The sequence below is a fragment of the Aedes albopictus genome, chromosome 3 (assembly GCF_035046485.1).
Source record: "Aedes albopictus strain Foshan chromosome 3, AalbF5, whole genome shotgun sequence".
Taxonomy (NCBI): domain Eukaryota; kingdom Metazoa; phylum Arthropoda; class Insecta; order Diptera; family Culicidae; genus Aedes; species Aedes albopictus.
Window position 1 is genome coordinate 325,842,177 of NC_085138.1, and position 21,462 is coordinate 325,863,638.

At 41.9% G+C, this 21,462-nt stretch overlaps 1 protein-coding gene across 7 annotated transcripts in view; it reads right to left on the minus strand.

The window, feature by feature from the left end:
* Window positions 1–21,462, minus strand: part of LOC109623365 (low-density lipoprotein receptor-related protein 1) — an 880,389-nt gene that overhangs the window by 841,571 nt on the left and 17,356 nt on the right. For 4 of the 7 annotated variants that reach the window (XM_062842856.1, XM_062842855.1, XM_062842853.1 and 1 more), the window contains exons 1-2: window positions 10,169–10,685; window positions 2,660–3,290 (exon numbers count right to left, since the gene is read on the minus strand). The gene's annotated coding sequence lies outside the window, so the exon portion shown is untranslated. Of the gene's footprint in view, window positions 1–2,659; window positions 3,291–10,168; window positions 10,686–21,462 lie in introns of those variants that run through there. The other 3 variants (XM_062842859.1, XM_062842852.1, XM_062842854.1) reach the window with 2 other exon arrangements.

Below are 21,462 nucleotides of genomic sequence, written 5' to 3' on the forward strand. Positions count from 1 at the left end.
TAAATTAAATAATTTTGCAACTGTACTCATACACATTTCTATGGCCAAAAATGATCGGTAAAACCGTTTCCTCAACAACCAAGATTCGTATACGGATGCACGCATTGTGTCGTTTAAATGAGTACTGAGACACTATCGCGTATATGTACGGCGGATGGACAATTTTTATCGCATATGATGTTGTTTTGCCTATCTTGTACACCGAAATGTACTGAAAGGCCATATGTTCACTCAAAAAACGAAGTTCCGATAGAAACCTCGGAGAGTCGAGGGACATATACCAATCAGCTCAGTTCGACGAATAGAGATGATGTCTGTATGTGTGTATGTATGTATGTATGTATGTCTGTGCGCAAAAAAAGGCACTTCCCATTGATAGATTGTACGGATTATATCTCGAATCGAACCGGAAATTTACCGAATTGTTTGCTATTAAAAATAGTGCGGATCGGTCCAGGCGTTCCGGTGTTATGGCCATTTTAGCAGTCCAGACCAGCACCGGTGAACTGGTCATGTATAAAACTGAACCAAATTCTATCACGCGACACATCAAATTGCGCCGAATTTCGCAAACTTTTGCATGGATGCCGAATTTTATGCGGAAATCATCAATGGAAAGCACAAAATCACGATGTCGGCCAAAAATTCAAGATGGCGACCTAAAATGCAAGATGGCGGCCCACAACTAGGAGAGGTCGATGTTTTAAGGAGTTTAAAGTTCTTTAACCATGCTATATGGGTATATTTGGTATGGGGGTCATGTCCGAAGTCCAAAAATGGGAACCATGCAAGATGGCGAACACGTAAGATGGCGGCCCAAAATTCAAAATGGCGGCTGCTTTAAGAAGTTGTAGGCTATAAAACCATGCAATATAGGCATATTTTGTATGGAGAAGATTTTTTTTTGTTTTTATTTATGTGTATTTTAACATAACGCTAATTCTACACTAAATATGGAGAAGATATTCATGGTCCAAAAATAATGACCAGAATATCCAAGATGGTGGCCCAAAACTCAAGACCGCGGTTGTTTAAAGAAGTTTTAGGCTCTTAAGCCATGCAAATATGGGTATATTTGGTATGGTCCAGAGTCCAGACATTGTGACCAGAATATTCAAGATGGTGGTTCAAAACCAAAGATGGCGGCCTACAGTTCGAGATGGCAGCTATTTTATAAAGTTTTGAGCTCAAAAACTATGCAATGTGGGTATATTTGGTAGGGAGAAAATGTGCGGAGTTCAAATATGGCGACCAAAGATAGCGGCCCAAAGCTCAAGATGGCGACTGTGGTAAAGAGTTTTATCCTCTAAAATCATGCATTTCGTGTCTATTTGGTATAGCGAAAATGTCCGGAGTCCAAAAATGGCGACCAGAATATCCAAGATGACGATCCAAAATTCAAGATGGCGGCTCAAAATTCAAGATGGTGGTTGTCCATAATAAGAAGCCTCTAAAACCATGCAATTTGGATATATTTGGCAAGAGGAAGATGTCCGAAGTTTAAAAATGGTGACCAGAAGATGGCGACACAAAAAATGGCGGTCAACAATTCGAGATGGAAACTGACTTAACCCTCGAGCGATCGCGCTGTTGTATTTTGTACATCACGTCGAAAAAAATCTCGCTTTTTGTACTCAGAATTCGCGTGGCTCTGGCGGTGGTGGCCAACCGCGCGAGTTACGGAAGGTTAAGGAAGGGTAGGTTATAAAACCATTCAATATGGGTATATTTGGCATGGGGACCAACATATCCAAGAAGGCGGCTCAAAATTCAAGATGGCGACTGTTTCAAGGATTGTTAGGCTCTAAAATCATGCAATAAACGGATTATTTGTATCTTGCGGCTATAGAGGTCCTGTTCATTTTCTTGGTCTTCTTCTATATGACTCTACGTTCCCACTGGAACTTGGCCTGCCTCTCTTCAACTTCGACAGTTATTGATTGAAGTGCTTTCTTAGCCTGCCATTGCATGAATGTGTATATTGAAAGGTAAGTACAATGATACACTATGCCCAGAGAGTCGAGAAAGTTTTCCCGACCGGAACGGGAATCGATCCCGCCGTCTCCGGATTGGCGATCCAGCCTTAACCATTAGGCTAACTGGAGACCCATAGAGGACATGTATTCTTTTATTTTTCTGATATAATGTTATCTTGTAACGTAATCTTGTATAACTGCAGTTGGCAAGCGAATGCATCATCATCATTCCATGGAACAGCATTATGACGAGGCAGATGCGATTAATATAGAAGATCGAAGAAGTAGAACTTACATACATATTGTGCGTGGATGCCTGTTGCTTCCAAACAGTTGTCACATTGATTCTTTATGTAAGTGTAGCTAATTTGGCGATGCTGTAATAGCAATAACAGTTGGTCAATTGAGCTATTATGCGGTGTAACTGAAAATTTAAGTTCTATGTAAGCCCGAAGAGCTTTATTTCCTCCTGGTCGGGCTACCATCCCTGGATGCGTATTGATTAAGGTGCAGAGATGTTCAATTTGTCCGAGAAGTGATGAGACGGAGAAAAATTATGGCATCATCAGTTTTTTTACGTGCATAACATTGAGAACCTGTACGACAGAGGCCATCGTTTGCAGCTCTCTTATCGAAGCTCGGCTTTGGATCATTTATTTCTGCATGAAGCGCAATCAACTCACCTAGAAAATCCGAATCATACGCCGGAGGAGCATTCGTAGTGGGAAGACTTCTCTTGCCAATGGACAGCACCGCTTCCGCTCTGCCAGGACCCCAAGCCGGTTCTTCCTTCTTGTTGTTTTGAATTCCATAATTAATGACACCATCACTAACATAGCTTTTTTGTGCATCACTACCATCACCATTAACCCCACCTTCACCACCGCCGCCGCCGTCATCATCGAGCCCGCTGCCACTGACGACGGTCGGCGCGCTAGCACCAACACCTGCACTCGACGCTGATTCTTCAATGACAACCGCGGTCGTTGGCTGCAGCGTCGCCGCGACGACAAACAACACCAATCCCAGCCCTGCTACTAGCATCATCGTTGCACTTTTTTCACTACGCGATAGGCCCATTCTATTGCGCTCTCGGCTGCCACTCACAGCCGTCGTCTTCTGCTCTAGCTGCTGCTGCTCCCTTTGGCAGCTATTTTTATTTTCATTCATCGTCACCACCAGAACCGGCACCGGCAATGCTGCTTCTCGCGGGCACCTATGTCGTAATATTTCTCTTCGCGCCGCGTCTGCTGATGCTCGTTCGTTCCGAGGAGCGGAACAGACATTCACAAACAGCACGCCCGTGATGATTTTCTGCAAGTAAACGAAAACAGTGCCTGTTAGTGGGTGTTCTAGGAAATATTCGGGCAGTTGGGAACAACAGGTATTGAATAAAAATAATAATATTATTGTTACTGGTCGACAACGTTTTGAGTACCCGACATAATCGAGGCCAGCACCTCACGTGGCGCTTTGATTTTGACTCCGGCCCGGCCGCCACTTGGTGACTTGTAAATCCAAACCTTGATCCAAACCAATCTTTACCGACGGTACCAGTCGGTACCGACTCGACTACGCATCTACAGCGCATATGCATTACATCTTGCGATATTTTAGCATGAAGTTTTGTTTTCTAGAAGCCTTGCATGTGAACAATCAAATAATCCCCCCCCCCTGTATTTCATGTTAACAATTGGGTTTTTAAATTAAGAAAAATGTATCGATTTTTTGATTTTATGCAAAAGAGCACCTTTTTCTGACCCACTATGATTTTTTGCAGATTTTTAGAACGTTATTTTGGTACCTAAAATCAATTTCAAAGTGATTTTTCAAAATCACCTTTTGACAGCTGGGTAACTGTTTGACAGCTCCACCCAGTACAAAATGCGACGAGGGGTGATTCGACAAATCGCTCCCATACAAACTTCAAATTGATTTTTAAACAGGTTCCCGGGCACCAAAATTCATGAAAATTTGGATTTCGGCTCAGTTTGGCATGCAGATTCAGAATATGGAATTATCTCAACAACGCTAAAGAAGCCAATTATCCTAAAAATACTGAGAAACACATGGAGGCGCATGGCTGTTGGCACCAATGCAATGCTGCCCATGTTACTCTGACAGATGGTATCAGGTATCAGGTATCAGAACGCCGACTCCAGAGGCACGTTATCCTCCATTTGGGACATTTGTGCCATCGCCAAAATAATAGCCTATTTCATCATCTACCTGAGGGAAAACGAAGAAAATAAGGATAAGGATGGGGATAAGGACAGGTAGGGAAATAGGAAAAGTACCCTGGAAGAGGATACTAACGCATAAGCGTACCACAATGGATTCACACAGCGCTCTGAAAAGGGCACTGTAATAACGCATAAAGCGAAAGAAAGCCTATAGCTCTTTACCACAGCGGGTTAAGAACAATCAGAATATCCTGAATATTCAGGTCTCTGAAGTCAGTTTCACTTAATAAGTGTTTACCGAATAATCGGAAACGCAGTTGCACAAAAACTGGACAGTTACATATCAACTGATACGAAGTTCCATAATCGGATTCACAGCTATCACATGCAAATGAATCAGCTTGCTGAATATTCGCCATATAATAGCTGAGTCGGCAGTGGCCAGTCAATGCTTTGATCAGCATGCTGCAATTCTGCTTTGACAGATTTGATAGATACTTTGCCACCCCTAGAGATGGCTCAGTACAATACAATTTTGTTTGGCGACATGACTCTAAACTATTCCAGTATTGTCTGTGTTGAGTAGCAGCCCTGAGTAGCAAAATCTGAAGCTATACCCAACACTTCGATATCGGAATAGCTGGCTCAGAGCCAATGAAGTCATGTGATGCTCCAGTGCGAGCTAACTCATCAGCCAATTCATTTCCAGCGATGGAAGAATGGCCAGGTACCCATACAAGGTGAACAGCGTTTGCTGAATTCAGCTCCTCGATTTGAGTTCGACAAGCGATAACTATCTTCGACCTGGAGTTGGCCGAAGCAAGTGCTTTAATAGCTTAATAGCAGCCTGGCTAACTGAACAGAAGTACATTACTTTGCCCATTACGTGCTGCTTAATTGCTGATTGCACTCCGCACCATAAGAGCAAAGATTTCAGCCTGAAAAACGGTGCAGTGTCTACCAAGTGAGTAAGACTGATACAGCCTTAGCTCACGAGAATAAACACCAGCACCTGCTCGACCTTCGAGAAGAGAGCCATCAGTGTAACATACGATGCCGTCTGAAATACTTCTTTCCAGATATCCAGATGTCCACTCTTCCCGGGAAGGGAATTTCGTGGAAAATGTTCTGTATGGAAAATTACAAGCAATTGTAAGATCACTTGGAGCAAGCACAATTTTGTCCCAATTAACCAAAAGTGGAAACAACGAGGTGTGTGTTGATGTGCGATTCACAGGAGTTTCCTCTAGTAGACCGAGTACCCGTAGACGGTAAGTGCAAGAAAGTGCTTCTTGTTTGAGATGAATGTGTAGTGGAGCAACGTCAAAGAGAACTTCGAGCGCTGCCGTGGGAGTTGAAGAGAACGCTCCAGACATCGCCATTAAGCACATCCTTGGAGATGGCCTAACTTTGATTGGACCGTTCTCATTTCGCCCTTTTGCCACCATACTAGACATCCATAGGCCAATATTGGCCGAACAACAGTTATGTAGATCTATTTGATATAAATACTTGGGTTTTAGACCCCAAGTTGTACCAAGGGTACGCCGGCATTGCCCGAAGGCCATACAAGCTTTCGGAACTCAATGTGAGGTGTCCAGGAAAGCTTGGAATCAAGAATGACTCTAACGTACTTTACCTGTTCAGTCACATCGATTTCAGAATCAAAGATACGCAAAGGTCGAACGCCATTACGGTTTCGCCTTTCCGTAAAAAGAACAATAGATGTTTTACTCGGATTAACCCAAAAGGCCATATTGGCGACACCAACCCTCAACTACCTGAAGGGCGCTTTGCATCAGGTCAGGTCGAAAAGTGTAGTGATAGACATACCAACTAACAATGCTAGGTAGTCGTCTGCAAAACCATAAGTAGGAAAACCGCTATTATTGAGTTGCCTCAGTAGCGTATCTGCTACGAGATTCCACAAAAGCGGTGATAAGGCTCCCTTTTGGGGGCATCCACAAACACTCAATTTCCTAATCCCTGCATGTCGAGAAGAGATATCGGTTTTTGAGCATTTGATGAATCCAATTGGAAATCAATGGAGATATACCATGACTCCGTGCGGCTTCCAATATGGCATCGAAAGGCACATTGTCAAAGGCACTCTCGATATTTAAGAAAACACCCAAACAAGATTGCTTTTGAGCGAATGCTTTCTAATATCGTAAAACAACCTTGTGTAAAAGAGTCACAGTGGACTTACCAGATTGGTAGGCATGTTGGTTCACATGAAGAGGCACGTTGGCCAGATGAACATCACGGATGTGATGATCCACAATGCGTTCTAAGCATTTCAGAAGAAAAGAGGTCAAACTGGTAGGTCTGAAACTCTTTGCTTCTTCATACGACGCACGTCCCACTTTTGGAATAAACTTGACAGTAATATCCCGCCAGGATTTGGGAATATACCCTGTAGCAAAACTGCAAACAAGAATTTTTTTTCAAAACATGCTAAAAATGATCAAATCCCTTATAAAGCAACATAGGATAAATCCCATCTGCCCCAGGAGATTTGAAAGGAGCAAAACTATTAAGTGCCCACTCAATCGATTCTATAGTTACGATACTCCCAGCCGAAGCCAGGGAATCATAACTACAAGAAAAGACATCAGGTTCATCCGAAGATGTAATATCCAAACATCCAGGGAAGAGTGTGCTGAATAAGCATTCCAGAACTTCCTCATCAGAGGAAGTCAGATCGCCATTTGGCAAACGAAGTTCGTTCACTCGGAAATCGTTAGATTTCGCAAGGATTTTATTGAACAATCAATTAATCCCCCTCCCCCCCCCCGCCCTATATTTCTTGTTAACAATTATCCTAAAAATACTGAGAAACCCATGGAGGCGCATGGTTATTGGCACCAATGCAATGCTACCCTTGTTACTCTATGGCAGATGACATTTTGCACTACTTCCGTTTTACGAACCAACTTTAACATCCCAAAAAATCGATAGGAATGCACGTGATGTTTTTTTCACTTTAATTTCAAGCAAATATTGTTTAGTTGCTGTTAACAATTTGAGTAGCATCCATTAAGTACGTCACGCTAAAATTGGAAATTTTTGACATCCCCTCCCTTCTTACCCCTCCGTACGAGGTGTTCCTGTACTTACTACATTGCTTGTCACACTTTCACAACCCCTTCTTTCCCTAAAGCGCTGTTTGCAGTTCAGAAGAAATTTTTCGGCCTATCTTGATGCATGGGAAATTCCTTGCCTGAATCGCCCAAGAAACCGTTTTTCTTCGATCACAGTTCGCAGTTGCGAAAAAATGACAGTTCAAATGGCAGTCACCGTGGAAACTTTCTGCCAGGAATCGGTCTTGACTCTTGAGCGATTCCTTTCAAACACCAAACTAGGCTTAAATATCAGTTTTTTGATGACACTTTTCTAGATTTTTTTAAAAGAATTTTCAAGTGTTCTGCGGTTTTGCAACATGCATACATACATTTATTCGCTCAACATCACATTGAATTTTATGATAAGACATAATCAACAATAGTACGCCGGGTCGCCACTGCTAAAGCCACTCTGAAAACCGAGATAAGGGCAAGCAAAAAGGCCTACTTTGAGGGTCTCTGTCAGAGTGCCATTGCAAATCCGTGGGTGATGCCTACAGGATTGTGATGGCCAAGTCAAGAGGTATAGGCCCCTACAAAGCAATCTCCAGAGATGTTATGGAGGGGACCATCAAGAGGCTTTTTCCATATCGTGATCCTAGTACCTGGCCTCCTTTCGTAGAATAGCCGGGGACTGGGGCTTGCCATGAGGAAAGGGTAAACTTGCGGGGATAGCAAAGTCCCTTAGCGTAGGTGAGGCCCCAGGTCCGGAAGGAGTTCCGAACTTTGCCTTAACAGTAGCTATTGCTGAGGCTTCCAAGATGTTCAGGTCTGCTATGCAGAAATGCCTAGACGAGGAAGCTTTCCCAGAGGTTTGGAAGCGGCAGGGCCTGGTTCTATTGCTGAAGGCGTGGAAACCACCCAGCGATCCATCGGCATTTAGACCAATACGCCTGATCGACACGGACGGGAGGGTTCTCGAAAAGATCATCGTAAACAGAATGTGGGGTGTAAATGGTCTCTCTAGCAACCATTTCGACATCCGGAAGGGGAGGTCGATCGTAGACGCTATCCTGTCGGCAGACAACTGAGATACGCTCCAGCGTAAAAAGAAGGGAAATTGCTAAAGTCACTAAAGTAGTGCAGTAGTTGTTGAGGATTAAATTCTCGGTGGGAGTGGCAATCGTCAGCTTCTATGACAACATTACGGTGAATAGATCGAAGAAGTGGAATTGACTACTGCCACCTTGATCGCGGTTGTGGAGGAGTGGATGTGATCCAGAAAACTGAAGTTGGCTTACCACAAAACTGAGGTGGTGGTTGTGAATAACTCAAAGCCGGAGCAGCCATCGGTGACCAGTGTAGGCGATTGCACTATCACTTCGATGCGCTCCGTCAAATTCATGGGGATGATGATCGACGATAAGCTTGTCTTCGGTAGCCACGTTGATTACGAATGTAAAAGGGCCCATACATCCGCTGTCCACTTCTGCACATTTTGAACCTGTGAATAAATACATGTTGTACTTCATATACGTAAAATACAACACATTGGAACTTCCTTGTCAAAAATTGTGCTCAATCCGTCAAAGCAAACAATAGTTATAGCACGGGTTCCCAACCGGTGGTCCGCGGCCCCCTGGGGGGCCGTGAAGCCAGTTCAGGGGGGCCGCTATGTTACCAAAAAACCGCAGGAGCCATAATTTGAGGAACAAATTTTCAGTATAAAACACCTCGGAAGAAAAAATTTTTCGGCTGCGCCGCTATTTTTTAAACCACGACTTAAACTAAATGCACATGTTGACACGTACGTCATTGTTTACGAAATTCGAGTGTCAAATTTAAAAAAAAGTATCATTTATCGTCGAAAATCCCTCCCATAGTAAATTTCTGACTACGCCACTGTACCCAAATAACTCGGTTTCGTTTATTTAATTCATATTTTTTTCTAAAATTTTTCATTGGGCCCCAGACGCTTTGACAATTCTTAAAGGGGGTCGCCACCTAAAAAAGGTTGGGAACCCCTGAGTTATAGCATCTCAAACTTGGCCATTTTGTATGAAAATTGGCGTTAGTCCGATCAATTATGTATGCATCACAGTGTAGATCAAAAATTGCCACAGATGTATTCTCCACAAAATTGGGCACTTCACGGAGGTCTCCGAGAAGTCGTTCCGGTGCCTCTGGATTGAGTCCCGTGGCCAATTGATGGGCAAAACAGTTGACTCAGGCACTCAGTGATTGGGTTACATTATTGCTGCTTTTTCCAGTGCATTCAGTTTTCCAAAAATTCAAATCAATTGCATTATGCATAATTTATTGCGTCAAATATGCTGCTACGGAAATGATTAAACCATGATCCCTTTGGCGTCGATTCCAAGTGGTCACATCCGACCCAAACTTAGTTTCAAGCTACAATATTTAGGCCCTTGTGATAATTTTAAGTAGTGGTGCTATTAGTAGCTCCTTGAAGTAAAATAATTGAATAAAATTGATAATACCATAAAATAAAAAATCTAAAAACGTAATCGGTAGTTTTTCATTTAAATTTGATATGAAAAAATGTAAAAACCATCGTTTATTTCAGTTTTTGCTTATAAATCACTTGCACCAACTATAGGTACACGATTTCAATAATGGTAGTAAAATTTAACATTAGTTCCTATAGTGGTGCATCCAATTCTTAAATGAAAAAAAAAAATGTTTGCTTTCATAAGGTATTGATCAAATTAATGGGATTGCTTGATATCAAACATCGACGTAATACTAACTGTTGTGCTGAATTTTGCATAGTAGATTGAACAATCTAATTTCTTTAATATTGTTTATTATAATTATGAGATTTTTTTTATTGAAAAGTGCACACTGCACATCTATGGAATTTCCGAAAATTCTTAAATACTTAGTATTATAAAACAGGTATTAATTGGCATATAGTAATTACCTCTGTCGTTTGTCCGGATTATTTCGAGAACAGCCTTCAAGGTGAGCTTTTTTGTCACTGCTTCTCCATCCAATATTATACCTTTTATGGGACACGTTCACTTTTATGATCGCGCGCGCGTCCTCTTCACCTCGCGCTACACAAAAACCGTTTTCTTCTTTTCGTCCTCACGCGCGGGACTTGTCTTCCTTATTCTTCTAGGTCATTTCAGCCCGCAAAACCAGATTCTTGCTGAACTACGAACGCCCAAGAATCCCAAATCGAAAAGGAGCCCACCGATTTGCACATCAAAACACCAACAATTTTTTCATCATTTCGCTTATTCTTTGATTCACTTCAACACTTTGCAAATGTGGCTCGCTCAGTCAGCGTTGCCAACCTTCCAGATTTATCTGGATTTATCCAGATTTTTGAGGTCTCATTTTGCAAAAATCTGGAAGATCCAGACATTTGTTTTCGGGATTTGTAAGGTTTTTCCCGGAATTTGTAGGGTTTTTTACACGATCCAGACTTTTCCAGACAAAACTTCCTAAATCATCCAGATTTCTCAAAAAATGACCTGGCGACCCTGCGCTCAGTCAGACACTGAGTGTGCTGCACTGTGGTTGGTACTTAAGCTGCTGACTGGCGGCGATAAGCACATACTATTTATCTCTTCTTTTATTGGTTTCACTTGTTTATCTTCCTTTGCGATGTCTTCGCAGATTTTGAATCACAAATACCCCTGCGGAACAACTTGGCGGCGAGGATACATGTGTAGAGTCAACCAAACAACACCACCAGACAGAACACCCGAGGTTTTTCGCTTTTTGCTTCGTTGCTTTGCCGGTTGTGGTAGTCTCTCTTCCTTGATATATAGGATAGGTTGTGGTATCTCTTCGACCACGTTCTGCCTTTTTTTGTGCGATGTATGAAGTAATAACAATAATCTGGAATTAGCGATCCGTTCCTTCGTTGGTCCGTTCCTGAAGCGAAACCTGAATTGAATGTATAAAATAGAATTATTCAATTGCATTGGGAAGCTATGGTTTCAGATTGATTGCCAATCACATGACCGGTTGATGGCAATAAATTCGATATAGGGAAACTTATGCTATTTTCAACAGCTTTGTTCTCTTCGTCATGGAGTGTTTTCTAAAACCTGTCGAGTTCAAAGCTGACCTCAAAAATTTTTCTATCAAAATGAATTATATGGCCAAGTTTCAAGCTATTTGGTACACAAATACCCTTCATAACCCTGAAGACAACAAAACAGTGCCAGAAACGTCTGGGTTGCAGTCCAAACTATGAGCTAAGCACGCATAGAAAACAGAGGATCACAAATGACACCTGGAGGAAGATGGAGAAGTGAAGGAAAGCCGCAACCACGATTGAGCGAGCAAAAACACTAGGAGCCAAAAACAGGGCCCGTCAACGCCTGAGAGTCAACGCTATACGGTTTTCGATAAGATGCACATTTATGTAGACCACGGGTTCCCAACCGGTGGTCCGCGGCCCCCTGGGGGGCCGTGAAGCTAGTCAAGGGGGGCCGCGATGTTACCAAAAAATTGTTAAGTTTTATTCTATTTTGTGCAAATTATGAAAAATTTTAATTTTGTATACCGCCACCCCCAAAATCCACAATTTGAGGAACAAATTTTCTGTATAAAACGCCTTCAGAAGAAAAAAATTTCGGCTGCGCCGCTATTTTTCAGCTACGACTCAAATTTAATGTTCATGACATCATGTTTTCGAAACGTGAGTGTAAATTTCTGGATACGTCACTGTACTCAAAAAACTCGGTTTCGTTCATTTAATCCATATTTTTTTTTCTAAAAATTTTCATTGGGCCGCAGATGCTTTGGCAGTTCTTAAAGGGGGTCGCCACCTCAAAAAGGTTGGGAACCCCTGATGTAGACCGTAGACGGGACAATGCAGTGTTTGTCCCGACGAAAACGACGAAAAACTTTTGCAACACAATAAATTCTGACCGCAATAAATTCTGACACACTATGCGCCGTGCACTTGCCGCATCTTTGCCATCACGATCCAGCATAATTTTCCGTCACCTTCAACGACTTCGCTATTGCGATAAGCTCGTCGTTTGTCACCGAGGCGACCTTGCTTTGGCCAGTTTGGCCATAGGGAACGAGGGCCGATGTTCTTATATCTTGGCGCGGCAACGTTAACACGATCTCCTGCAGCATCTCCGTCGATCGTTCTGGGGGTGAGGTAGTAATACTCCATTCTACAAAAATTCTGCGGTTTCTGGACACCACTAGTATACCGGTTTGCGTCCATTTCTGGGTGGGGAGCGCCTTGGGATTGCGGCATCAGGTTAGGGTTTCTGGTAGATCATTGCTGTATAGACCGTCGGTGTTACACTTCAAAAGCAATTGCTCCACAAATGCGAGCTTATCGAAGTGCAAGGTCAGCCTTAGTGGGGGATGTACTGTGCATACACATACATAACTAGCAAACGCTGACAAACGCTCTACTGCGTTTTTTATATGTAATATGTATGTAGATCCGTTTGCAGCAGGGAACCCGCCAGAACGTGGAACGTTAAAAACTGAAGCAACAGAACCGTCTCTTTCGAAAAAAAAGCGCCGCTTGGAAGAAACGGGGTGCGAGGAAATGGATCTGCTGTGCCGTTCCCATAAAACACGGAAGTTCTACGAGAAGCTCAACGCATCGGCTTCGCGAGCCGAAATATGCAGGGATAAGGACGGAGACCTCTTGACGGACGGACGTGTGGGTGATCGGAAGGTGGAAGCTGAATGGTGTGGAGGACATAGGTACGGGAGACCACGACAACGGAAGGAACGACTATGCCAATGCAGCAGAGGACGGAAATGAGTCAACTCCCATGCTGAGGAAAATTAAGGGTGCCATTCACCAACTCAAAACCAACAAAACAGCTGGTAAGGATGGTATCGTTGCGTTGCGTTGCGTTGCGTGCGTTGCGTGGTAACGGAGTAATTCGTAGATTGCAAACTGATAGTTGTCATGTTTGAACTTTAATATTCCTATTCTAATTGCTTATGGAATGCTATTTGGGAAGGAACAGCTATCCAATCAGAGGTTGAAGCAAAAAAGACATGAGAACTTCCATTGCCGGCCACGCCCATCTTCTCCGTTACGAGGAAAGGAAAGGATGTGATGATATGACACCTACTTTATGAAAGGCCAGCGACTCACCGGCGCCCCCATAAGTGTCAAGGAGTTGGATATTTGGAATGGGTTGATTGGGGATTCACTATAAACGAGTGATGCGACAAGATTCAGATTGTGTAAGTGTATTTGGGTAGATCATGTAGACCTGTTAGTGTGAGTGTAAGTGTTTTAGTATCTTTAAACGCCAACGTTGGGAGTGACGTAGCTAAGAGATTTTGTCACTCCATGGGCCTCAGGGATGGGGCACAGGCATTTGGACCATGTGTCCTGGCTCACAAGCCTAGGTTTAAGCGCCATTGCTCGCTCTCTGAAACGAGAAGAAACAAATTATGCGGAGGGGATGGGGAAGTAGGGATGGGATGACATCTATTTTTCGAAAGGTCAGCGACTCACCGACGCTTTCGTAAATAGCAAGGTGGGCTTTTGGTAAAGGAATTGTCTAGATTGGAATGTTAAATATTGTTGGAGTTTGAACTCCATGATCATGATTAACAGATTAAATCAGAACGGACTCACCAAATTATATAAATTTCCCTTGGCAGACGAAGTGACCAAGAAGTCCGACACACTGCGCTCGTCCTTTTCGTCCAGAAAGGTACACTTGCGATTGGCTATGACATGCTGCAGTGTTTTACGCAGCGCTTCCGGTCTGGCCGCATTAGGGCTATGGATTACATCACCCCTGTAATATGGAATTCCTCGGATGACTGCAGCTTGTTTGTCCAGCGAAATCTTGATGTCCATCAGATCCTGGTACTTCTGGAGCTGCTGGGAGATCTGATTGCGAAGGCGCTCGGTTTCGTCTAGGAGCCTACTCTTAGCTTCGGCACGGCGCTGCCGTTCGGCATTCAGTGAGGTAAAACAATATCCATGCATGTTCAGAAATAAATCGGCACTGAAAACGCGCCGAAACACGAAAACTCCCTGGGGAATCCGTTTTTTAGGGTTTTCTCCAGAGGCGTCGCGTCCGCATGTGCAACGTGTGCATTACACGTGCAGCTAAAATTAAAATTTCGTGAAAAAATATGTTTGACACCCATATGAATTTAACGGAATCGTGTGTAACGATTTGTTTCAGCTTCCCCCTATCTTTACTATCCCCAACATCGCGCGCAAAGCACATGACGAGCGAGAAGCAACTTGCATAAAAGTAACGCGGGAATCGCGATCTTGCACACTCTGAAAGAAGAAACATCTTATTGGAAAGCGGCCCTAGTGCGATAGTTCCCGAGCAACGGCTGTGTGTATACCTAGGTAGGCAAAGCGGTACCCATCTGCTACGCACCGCATGCTTTCGCTTGGCTTCCAAACAGCAACACGGAAACCTCGGCTGGAAACGCTCTGGCGCATATCGTTATTCGCGTAGTGGTTTCACAGTTTGGTTGCTGGCTGAGAAAAATTTCAAACACATAGACACCCAACGTGTGTCATCGCTTTGGTGCACTTGATCTCAGCACTTGATGCTTCTTCGCATGGCTTTTGCAAACGGGGGTGCGGCGCTCACTGTTTCGTACTGCACGGTAAAAAATCTGCACTCTGATATGAACTGATTGGCACTTGAATTCGCACTACTGTTCAATCTGTTTGTTATCAATTAAATATCATTCGAAAAAGAACATTCAATGCCTCTTCAATTTTAATGGAAATTCACTTCAATTCGTTGTTGACAATGCTTTGATTTCAATCCTAATATTTAAAAAAAAAGCGTTCACCACACCCAGATTCGATACCAGGACCTTGAGATTCACAATCATCGGTTTCCCCACTACACTACTTCATATCTGTAGGAGAGGTGCGTATCGAAGCAAAACACTTTCTACCACCTTTCATCTATATTTACTTTCATGTCCAAAACAGTCATTACCAAACCAATAGCTTTTCACTTTGGATCGTACTGCTTTATACAGTAGTGCAAATCGAAGTGATTTTCAGTTAATTCCTCTGGTGGGTTTGTTTTGGTTTTGCAATCAACAGTGACAGCATTGCAATTTCAAAGGAAAAACATTGATGATCGTGTTGGTTGGGATGTTGAATAGTTAATGGATTTTTCCCTTACATCGAGCGTGCAGATTTTTTACCGTGTGATCTCTTGCGCTAAAACGTTTCGCTCTCTCAGTAGGGTGGTCGAAAGCTACAAATTCAAATAGCGCTACAAGTTATTTTGTCAATGAAGATTCGAGAATACTCTAATGCTAGAAATACGTATTTGTCAAAATGTACCGTTCTTAGATCGATCGCATATTGCCTAAACAGAAATCTTAAAATCTTTGAAAATAAGTTTGGATTCGCTTTGAGGTATTATAATTCACGAAACGATAAACCGTTCAGCATGATTTTTGCTCGGCACGATCCGCTTTCAGGGTGGCTGTGTTTATAAGTAGAAAAAGTTACGAGAATCAACTAAAATGTAGCACAATTGCGAAATTACTGAAATTATTATGAGTGGGAAACAAATTCAACAGTTGTCAAACAAGCACAACCAAATTGGCAGTACGTCTCCCGGGAAAACTAGTACATTTTAAATATCGTCACAATGTCAGATACTAACTGTACTTAGATTGTTTGAAGTTTCAAACTAGACATAGTTATTTTCCTAAAGGAAAATGGACAGTTTCTGTGATCGATTAAGATCGACAGTTTTGGATGGGATAAACATTGAATTGTCGACTAACAACGATTTTTCTTTAAAAAAAGGTAGATTTCCATAGAGTAAACCGTATTAAATTTTGAACGGTTGGCGGTAAAATTATAGTACCCTCACACGAGCAGTTTAACCATTAAAAAAAGATTCCATAAAGTGAACTGGAGTGAAAATCAATTTATGGCCGTATAGCCTGTCCCAGATCAATGACAAGTCCAAGCTCGCAAATAAATTAGAACTTGTGTAAATATGTCCAAAAAGGGGAAACTTCATTAGAAAATGTGCACGGAGATAAATAATTAGGTTGGGGAAACAAATTTTAATAGTACCGAAGTAGTAATATATCGTTCCGATTAAAATTATAATGAGCAATCAGGCAAAATTTAATATGTTTTTTAACATAAAAAATACTTACGAATGGTAAGGAAATGGGATGGAGGGTGGTTTGAGGTGCCCAATAACTGGTCTACATAATTTATGAAAAATCTGCAAGTGCACATGTGGCTAAACGAGGCACGCGACGCCTCTGGTTTTCTCATGAGAACAGAGCATCTCTGCACACAAACATGCTCGCGGAAGTGAGTTTTTTTTTTTCAATTTGATCATCTGCAGAAGAAGAACGCGGCGAACGGAGAAATATCGAAACTATCCGCGTCGGCTTCCGAAATCCCCACACATGAAACACATCTACGGAACTAATTTAGCCCTTCCCTCTCACACGCGAAATATTGCGAAATGTGACGAAACATCTTCCGCTTTCCAAAAACCCACAAATTCTACAATCCATCACTTACGAATTCTTGTTTCTAGGCCGAAAACCTTAGTTTCTTGTTAGTTTCAAATTTAAAAAAAAAATCACTTTTCGATGAACTGTTTGACGTCAAGAAAAAACAGCTGGTAAGGATGGTATCGCAGCAAAACTCATAAAAATGGGCGCAGAAAAGTTGGCCACCTGTCTGCACCGGTTGATACTCCGGATCAGGGAAACCGATCATCTTCCGTCGTCTGTTACCTAAAACGAATGAGTTCGTGGGAAGTTATCAAGCCGGCTTCATCGATGGCCGGTCGACAGTGGACCAGGTCTTCACCGTACGGCAAATCCCGCCAGAAATGCCGTGAATACCAGGTCCCAAAGCTTCATCTGGTCATCGACTTCAAAGCGGCATACGACAGTATCGGCCGCACAGAACTATGGAAAATCATGAACGAAAACGGCTTTCCTGGGAAGCTTACTAGATTGATTAACGCAACGATGAACTATGTGCAAAACTGTGTAAGCGTTTCAGGTGAACTACCCAGTTCATTTGAAAATCGCCGGGGACTGCGACAAGGTGACGGACTCTCATACATACTCTTCAATATCGCTCTGGAAAGTGTAATGCGACGGAGCTGGACTCAACAGCCGGGATACGATTTTCACAATCCTCACTGACGGCTGACAACAATATTAGCCGTGCAATAAAGGGCGAACACGATGAAATTGCCACACAGAAAATATTGTATAACTTTTGATTGCGTTCGCCAAAATAGCTATTTTTTTTACCATGAATAGTATATTATGTGTAGCTAATACCATAAAATTTTCATTAAAATCAGTTGAGTATTGGCGGAGATATCGTTGAAACAAGGAAATTGCCAATTGAGAATCTTGTGCAAACAAACATTTTGGAAAATATCACTTTTTTGCCGTTTCAACGCTAGCGCCAAAAATACTGAACCGATTTCAATGAAAAATTTTATGTACGTAAATTATGTATGTAGAAGTAGTTTGTCAAAATTTCATTCAATTTGATCATACCGTTAAAAAGTTATAGCCATATATGTCGCACTATGTCACAATAAGCAGATGTGGTTTTTGGTATAGTGAAATTCAAACTGCTCTTACTTTGAAAGTACTCAATGAAAATGGCTGAAATTTTCACTGTAAACAGTTTAACACAACAATTTTACACTGTCAAAGTTTTATAAAAATTGGGACAGTGTTACCAGTTCTACAGTCAAAATAGTGCACGCGGAACTAAAAATGGTCAAAAAGTACCTAAAATTTACCTTGAAGCGATTTGAGCTTTGGATATTTACTAGAAAAAGTACTGAACCGATTTCGATCAAATTTTAACCACTTAATTGATACTATGTTAAGAATATCGAGTGAAATTTTCAAACGTTTTGATGAGGTAACAAAAAAGTTGTAGTCTAAGTATTTTTTTGAAATGGGTGCACAAATTTTCTAAAATCTTATTTTATGACAATAGGGTACGAGTGCCATCATTAATCTCATGCTCCTATGCTCATCCTATTCGAAAACAAGCGATTACGGCACCGATTGAATCCGTTCTTTTTGTTTTCATGCGTGCTCACTCCTAACAAAAAATACAAAAATAAGAAACAAAACAAACAGCGCTTAATTTCTTTGTTTTCAGTAGGATGAAAATGGGAGCCACATGCTTAATAAGGGAACCAATACCCTATATGCGCCAATACTCAACCGATTTTAATGAAAATTTTATGGTATTAGCTACACATAATATACTATTCATGGTCAAAAAATTTTGACGAACGCAATCAAAAGTTATACAATATTTTCTGTGTGGCAATTTCATCGTGTTCGCCCTTTACGAGTACGCATCATCAGTGGAAGTCGTACCTACTATGGGCTTCACAAGAACCTGCGGTCGAAAATGATTCACCTCTGCACCAAATTCAACATGTACAAGATGCTGATAAGACCGGTGGTTCTCTACGGGCGCGAGACCTGGAGTATGATCGAGGAGGACATGCAAGCACTCGAAGTGTTCGAGCGTTTGGTGCTTAGGAAGAATGAGCAACGAGCTAATTGCACTCTACGGCAAACCTAGCATCCGGAAGGTCGCAAAAGCTGGAAGGATACGATCGGCAGAGCATGTTGCAAGAATGCCGGATAACAACCCTGCCAACCTGGTGTTCACAAGAGATACCGATGGCACAAGAAGACCACAAGATGGGCTGATCAGGTACAGAACGGTCTGGCAAATGTGGGAGGCGGCCCAGGATGGAGGACTGCAACCACAAACCGGTAAGGAATTGTTGATTCAGTTTTATTGTAACGACGATTTAATACTAAATAAATCAAATGAATGTTTCGAAAACTTCAAAGTTGTCTTTTTGAATTCCTTCAGGAACTCCTGCTGGGAATTTCATCTTAGATACCTTCGTGGGTTCCTCTAGATGCTTCTCAGAATTTCTCAAGGAAATCCTTCATAAGCTCCCTTAGGAATTCCTATAGGGGTATATTCTGGGATCCAAGAATTCGATCTAAGGATTTCTCCAACGAACTCCGAAAAAAAACCTCAGAAGGAACTCTTGGAGGAGTTCCAGAAGGATGTACTGAAGGTTTCCTACAAGAAACTCTTGGATTATTTTCAGAAGAAAGCACTGAATGATTTACGAATGGTCATCCTAGAGGATTCGAAGAAGTGACTCCTGAAGCATTCCTAAAGGAAACAACTCCTGAAGGGTTCTCTGTAGCAACTCCCGGAATAATCATAGAAGTTCTGAAGAAATCCTAACAAGATATTGCGGAGGTTTTCCACAAGGAACTCCTGGAGCATTTCTGGAAATATTTTTTGCAGGATTCCCAGAATGAACTTTTAAACGTTTCTTACAAGGAACTCTTGGATAATTTTTAGAAAGAACTGCTGAATAATTTGCAGAAGGTTATCCTAGAATATTCCCAGAAGGAACTTCTAAATAGGGGATTCCTGCACGATTCCCAAAAGCAACCTCTGGAGGAGCCCTCGAATAAACTCCTGTCCAAGCAACACGCATGTCATATAACAGTAGCTCAAGTTTTGATTGTATAGAAGCTAGCTATTTTCACAGACAAACAGACGTAACTCTTAGAGGAAATTCATCAAAAACGTTTGCCCGGTGTCATTTTCATGAGCACACTGCCACCTGTTGGTAGAACCGCGCGCGACACTGTCGGCCATGATGGATTTGGATTTGACGTTTTACTGACACGCACACTACTACACAAATTGCCTGTAATTTTAGTTTGAATCATTCAGCAACGTGTACACTGGCAAACGTCAAAGCGATCGAACACTAGCGCATCTGGTGGAACGATCGCGCAAATCAAATGAAATTTGAATTGATCGTTAAATGCATGTACCAAGCCGTTTTGAAGAGTGTTACGTCTGTTTGTCTGTGCTATTTTGATGTTATCATAACACAATGTTAGAATTTCGTGAAATTCACTTCAATACAACCAAAAGTTGCACTGCCGCAACTCTTTTATGACATGTATGTTGCTTGGGTGAAGTGACTCATGTACAACAGGTAATAATAAATCCTGGAGAAATTCCAAACACGATTCTAGGGACAATCCATGCACAGAACTTTGAAGTATTTAAGACTGTACTCCAATAAAAATAAAAATATCAAAAAGTGAGAATTAAGAATTCCATATAGAACCCCAGAGTTAATTTTTGAACGAGTCCCGTACGTGGCATTCCTGATAAAGCTTTTGAATAATCCTAGGAAAAACACTCCTAAAAAATACTTTTGGAAGAAGCCCGGGAAAAAAATCTGGGGAACTCCAGGAGGATTAGAAACAATTTTTGGAGAGATTTCAGAAAATAGTTTTGGAAATCCTGAAGGAAATCTTGGAGGCACTAGGAATTGAGGAAAAAGTATTTTGGAGAATCTCGAAAGCAACTCCTGGAGAAGTTTCAAGATTCCTGATGGAACTCCTGAAGGTATCTCCGAAGAAGCTCCAGAAGAAAATTACAAAGGGACATGTTTAGTTAATCCGAGAACGAACTCATGAAGAAATCCAAGGATCATAAACTGTTTCTTCGATAACGTCTTATTAAATTCTAAGAAATAATTAGGCCGAATGGTACGAGAATCCCAGTGGAATCCCAGAAACATTCTTGGAGGAACCCTTAGAGGTAAACCAGTAAATAGTTCTGAAGAAGTTGCAAGAGATTACAAAGAAAATAATCCTTGAGATTTTCCTTGAAGGAATACCAGGAAGACACTCAGAAGGTACTCATGGAGTTTTCTGGAAGGAAGGAGAAATCTTCTTTTTTTAAGATATCGAAATCGCGTTCCAGGAGATAGATAATTACGGGAAGTTAGTCGTTAGTCATTTTCTGGAAAGTTTCGTTCAGGACTCTACTCTGTCATATGTATGTGTTGATCTGCAGATCTGCTTTTCGAAGGAGTTGGTCTGGATTGAACAAAACCAATGCTGGAATAGTTCTAATAATTACACAGCGATCTTAGGTTGTAATTGGATATGTGATATTACAGTAGCAAAAATCAGCACTGTAACGGCTGTAGATGTTATGGTCTAAACTGCAAGCCAGTTTTGACAACCTTGAACATCCCAACAGTAGGTCCAAAACCATAGTTGAATATGCAATGACACTCGTTATAGAGGAATTCCACGGAGTCATGTTAGTCGATCCTGAGCGACCATTTCAAAAATATCTGAAACTTTGCACAGTTTTTC